Raw genomic sequence first — 6,501 nt, forward strand, 5'->3', positions numbered from 1 at the left:
GCGAGTTGTTTTTTTTTAGAGCAAAGTCACATTGAATTATCTGCTCTGTCCAGCGCGGGAAATCGAGCTCATGATTTTAGCGTTGTCAATCTGTAAACATATCACCGCCACACTGGAGTAAGAATGCGAGTTGTTTTTTTTTAGAGCAAAGTCACATTGAATTATCTGCTCTGTCCAGCGCGGGAAATCGAGCTCATGATTTTAGCGTTGTCAATCCGTAAACATATCACCGCCGCACTGAAGTAAGAATGTGAGTTAAGCTAGTGTAAATTTGATCGATCAATCTGTTACATCAGATAACTGTTTACTAACTTTGCAAATGTGTTAGCTGTTTTTTACTCGTAATAAAAGAATTGCGTGGGCGAGGAAATTAAGAAATGCAAAATAGAAAATATAGTAATGGTGAAAAACTCGCCAAATTAAAGTAATTTTATTGGTAAACACGAAAAGTTATTGGTCATGTGAATACTGAATTTGTGTTTCAGTGAAGTACGAGAGACAAAAGTCTGAAACATTAGTAAGTGAAATGGTTGTATTAGCGTCTATTGCGGACTTAGGTCTATCAGTGAACATTAGTAAAATTAACGTGTAGTACTTGAAGTTCAAGATATGAAACTGTTACACTTGTGTTGTCAATTAGTGGTTTGGACTTTGCATTATATTCACCGAATATTCCAAAAGAACTTGCTCAACGATAGTGTACTACAATATAACCAAAATTATAGAGATTTATGCATTAGAACGTTATATTTCTTAACGAGATATAACAACTTTTTAACTTACGCAAGCCTACAAAACGTAAAACATAACTTGTTAGAACATATACTACAGTGGAGTAAGTTTGCTTTCAAAAGTGGTGAGGAAGGGCACGTTTCATGATGATATTCTATATATATATAAATGAAAAGTCATCGAAAAGTGGAAATTACGCCTATGATATACTATTGTGATATAATCAGATAAACTGATTTCCACCCAAGTATGAGATAGGTCCGCTTAATAACGGGAGGACCGAACAGGAAATTTACAAAGTAATCTGAATTTGAAAACTGATTGAGTTTTAAGATGTGTGAGGAATAAGGAGTCAGGACATGTGTTGTAGAAATGAAAAAAAAAATATTAATGACATCAAACAACAGTGTGTGTGTATACCTGCATAGACACTTGGATAACTGCCTGTACTGGAACTGGGAATAAATTGTCAGCGTTTTCTTTCTCAAGATGAATCTCTGCAGAACTAGTCACGATGATAGCCAAGTAAAATACTGAATGTACCGAGCCTCAACATTGATACAGGAAACCTCGTATTCTTCCTTTGTAATAACGTTACCATATGGATGGTCATGCTTTCAAAGCATTTGTTGCTTGTAACATACACACATACCATTAATTCGACCACCAAAGGATGTTGCAGTCTTTGACCCTTTCCTACGCTAATGTGTGAAGTAGATACTATCTGCTATCGAGAAAATAAAGACACAAAGGCAATTAGAATGAAACAAATTCAACAGTTTTTCTGGACCACGTATGTATGCCAACACTGCACATAAATAGATATAATGATTTTTTTTAAATTCCTACATTACCAAAGACAGAGAAAAACGTGATATGCTCATATCACACAATGTGATAGTTAAAACACGATTGTGGGTAATAACAACTCTGGCTGCTGGTGACTGTAAATTTCTCCTTATCATAGTTTTACTGTGAAATACAATCACAATGCACTGTTATTGGTCTATACTGAAAAAAGGCATATGTTGAAGAACCTAATCTATAATAATAAATGGGTGTATCTGTGGGTCTGTGTGACCACCATAACTCCAAGAAGAAATAACCTAGAAACCTGAAATTTTGCACACATACTAAGTGGACCCTGAGGGTGTGCACCTTGGTATTATTACTTATCCACAGGCGTGCACATCTTTTTTATGAGGCAAGGTAGGGAAAAAACACATAGAAAAGAATATGTGACCACTATTGTTCCAAGAAGAAAGAACCTAGAATCCTGAAATTTTGCACCCATACTAAATGGACCCTGAGAGTGTACACCTAAATATTATTACTTATCCACATGCATGCGCGCATCTTTTTAAAGAGGCAAGCTAACGAAAAATCACATAGAAAAGAAGTGTGACTGCCATAACTCCAAGAGGAAAGAACATAGAAACTTGAGATTTTGCACCCATCCTAAGTTGACCCTGATGGTGTGCACCTGGGTATTACTTATATTATCCACGTGCATGCGCGCATGTGCATCTTTTTATGCGAGAAACCACATAAAAAAGAAATGTGACTATCATAGCTTCAAGAGGAAATAACCTAGAAACCTGAAATTTTGCACCCATACTAAGTGGACCCTGAGGGTGTGCACACCTGGGTATTACTTATCTTATCCACATGCGTGAACGCATACACATCTTTTTAATGAAGCAAGCTAGCGACAACCCACATAGAAAAGAAGTGGTTCCTTATATTATAAATTATAGATATAAATAATAGACAGACAGACACACGCGTGTGTGCACATCTTTATAATGAGGCAATAGTTTTTATTATTTAAGTTTATATTGAAGGACAAGTCAGAGGGAAGGTTACAATTATAAACAGGTCACAGCTCGTAAAGGAACAACAAAAGCAAATAGGCTATACTTTTATGCTAAAATGGGTTCAGAATACACACACTGATATATTCATCTAGAATTAATCAACCTGATAACTCGAGCAAAGCCGGGTACTTCCGCTAGTGTATAATAATAAAAGAGAGTGTCTGTGTGTATTTGACTGTCATAATTCCAAGAAGAAATAACCTAGAAACCTGAAATTTTGCAAGCATACTAAGTAGACCCTGAGGGTGTGCACCTGGGTATTATTACTTATTCACATGCGTGCATAATAAGGCAAACTAGAGAAAAATCACATAGAAAAGAAGTGGTTCCTTATATAACAACGTCTAATATATATAAAAGCCAGTGCATTTTGATAACAATGCATTCTAACAATGGCTTTTATGTCATGTTGCTTAGCAACAAATGTAAAACATAATATTATTGTTAGTCTATGTACTGGAAGTATAAAATGAAATGTATAAACAACAAAACTGGAATGATATTTGTTGATTTCTTAATATTGAGTCTCCATGGATTAAATAATTTTGTTTTTTATCAGAAACATTGGTAATATAACAGAAAATATCATAATTCATAAACGATTTAAGTTTAAAATTGGATCGATATTTTTACTTTCATGATAAATTTTATGTACTTGCTAAAATATATCAACCTAATAACCCGTGCAAAGCGGGTACTTTCGCTAGTAATATATATATATATATATAGTTTGTCAACAAGGTAGTGGAAAATTATGCCATTAAAATACTAAGAAGTAATATCATTATAATTCATAAAGTATACATTATTATTTTATATGAAAATAATGTTGTATTACAAACAGTTCAGAAAATAACACTTTACTTTTCCAAATTAATAGCTTTATAACTAAATAATAAGACTGAATGATACTCAGACTTTTTGTTTATCGACATAATCCATAAAATATAAAAATGAAATATTAATAAATAAGAATAAATACACATAAAACTACACCTTACATGACAGAATTTGCACAGCCATGCATTAATAGCGTGATCATTTGGTTTCTGTAGTTTCGAATGTTCTCGGTACGTGATAAAATTTATTATTTCATGCTAGTTTATTCATTTATCCCAATTTAGAACTACGAACTATTTATCATTATCAACTCTGAGGATTATACTGTTACGTATCTGCTTGCTTGTTAATTTCCGGTGTAAATTCTTTCCGAGGAACTTCAGTGATACAAGTCATTTCTTGAGTAAACCAGTTTATTCTTCCTCGATACAAACTTTTAGTACATAGTAATTCCACAGTCAATACGTTTTCGTCACTTTAAATTTACAACTTTTATAATACACGCTATAAATCACAGTGATTCACACACTTTACTTTCCGTCACTTCTGTTCGCTTCTTTAATTATCTATCTATTGCTGGCCTCTCTGCCAGGCTTATGTACTAACAAAGGGGCGTGCCGAATGCACTCGGGCCTCCCCGATCATTCATGATCATTCGAGAAAGTTCACGCACGCTACCAGCGGCAAACGCGCCAGCAGCGTCACGTGACTTCCGCTGTCGTAACAATACCTTATTTATCTTGGGTTGTTGCAGGGTCTTGCTCAGGAATTTAAGTTTAATCGCTGATGCAGGGAGGGACGTTATATACACACACATTATATATATTTAAAACATATCAACACACGCAAATACACATTATATGCATAGAAATAAACAGCATTACCCACAACAAAACGACCACATCCCTATACATAGTTGTTGGGAGGTTCATGCTCGTTGTTGCCCCCAGTGCACACCACTTGTTTGTTATCAAATTTGTTTCTTTAAATTTACTAGTTTTACCGTTTTATTCGTAATATTCGTTGAATCCGGTAAAACTAATGTATTTCAGATTTAAAAAATAAAAAGCAACGACCTGTAATATAAAAGTATTACTTATCGAGCATTAAAAGAGAGTGTGTTTTTCTTATAGCAAAGCCACATCGGGCTATCTGCTGTGCCCACCGAAGTGGGTCGAACACCTGATTTTAGCTGTGTAAATCCGAAAAGTTACCGCTATTCCAGACGGGAAAATAAAAAAAAACGAGAGAGAAAACAATGAATGAATAAATACTTCATAATATAAATAGACCAGACACTTTTTCAATTTTATCTTTACGTCTAATAATTTAATAACATTATCAACTTTTTATCCATTTGTTCCGCATATATTGTAATTTTTGCTAGGTGTAATATCAAATATTAGTCGAATAATACTATAATATTTTATATTGAATTTAAGCAAATAAACCACTATTTTATTATTCATTGTTTGTTGGTTTTGATTTTCATAAGTGTGCTATTTAGAACTGCCTGATATCAAATATGTATAGATAACATTTTCACCTTTAGTGATATTTATTGAACTAAGCTTAAATTTATCAAATCTCTTACAAGTCGTTAAAACGCTCGGCTTAGGCATACTAGTAATTGTAACAGTTGACAGGCGTACTGTGTTCATTCAATATGCGACAGGACCTAAGGGAAGAAATTAATGTTTATCTTCATAAGCATAAAATTATGGATTTATTTGAAAACATCATGAGTCATCTCATATTTAAAAGGCCAGGTAGCTTAAGCCTAACTAATTTACTACCCAACCATTACACGAAGAGTATAATTAGTTGTACTGTTGTACGAAGACTGATATAGTACAATTAAAATTTAAATCGAAAGCAAAATGGGGAAACAACAAAGGCAAATTATAAACAGATGTTTTTAATGTTCAGAACGTTTCGGGCCGAGACGCCTCGGCCTTCTTCTGGTGGTTTTATAAAATAAAGTGTAACTAAAATCACCGAATGAAGAACGTTTTCACCCGAAACATTGGGAATATGTATTAAAAATATCTGTAGAGGGTACTTAACTGATGATTTAGCCTCTAGGACAGAGTGGTCGTAGAAGCGTTTTATAGGTTGCTGTTACTCATAATTAAGACTATTTTTTACTTGATTTTAATTATTACTGTTAAATTTTAGCAGTTCTACTGGGAGAAGTTATTACATAATTGATTTCTAGTTATAATGTTAGGTTTAGTAGGACTTATAAATTGTGTTTATATTGAACTATAGATTAACGTTAGTTTTTACGGTAAATTTAACATTAGCAGTTAGGCTTAAATTCTTTTGCTTAATATAATCTTAGTTTAGCGTAATAATGTTAGACAAAGGTCTATCATATCTATCATAAACACTGCCAGCATAACGTTAATTGAGAATTCGTTACAGTTTATATAGGCTTAACTTAATCCTATAGTTTAGCAAAACAAGTTTACATTAGTAAACTGTAAAAACCTAACTGTCCTTCCTGCTTTGAAATTTTTATGTTAATAGGCGGACGATTAGCTTAGAGTTCAAAACAACTTTTTCAACATCGTCACTTATCTTTGTTAGATATTGCAACTCATGTGAAGGGTATTGTTACGCATCCGTTCGTTAGTTAATTTTCCGTATAATTTCTTTCCGAAGAAATTTTAGCGATACAAGTACTTTCTTAAATAAAACTGGTTTAATCTTTCTAAATACAACTTTGCAATACACTTAATTTCCACAGTCACGCTATAACAAACGCTATAATTCACAACGAACGTCTCACGTGCTCAACAATACGTCTCTCTCTGTCCACAGTTCAATTACCCATTACATTGTTGCCGTCACGTCTTGACCGTCTTATATATAAAAGAATACCGAAATATAGTAAACGCTAGAGCATTCAGGAAGGGACAGGATCCTTCTAAAAGTTCATGACGTGTTACTAGAGTCACGTGACTTCCGCTGTCGTAACACTGTCCCTTCCTTAGTATTGTTCGTCCCGAACAATAGCCACTTACAATAAACAATTAACAATAACTTA

Source organism: Limulus polyphemus, unplaced genomic scaffold (assembly GCF_000517525.1).
Source record: "Limulus polyphemus unplaced genomic scaffold, Limulus_polyphemus-2.1.2 Scaffold1414, whole genome shotgun sequence".
Classification (NCBI taxonomy): domain Eukaryota; kingdom Metazoa; phylum Arthropoda; class Merostomata; order Xiphosura; family Limulidae; genus Limulus; species Limulus polyphemus.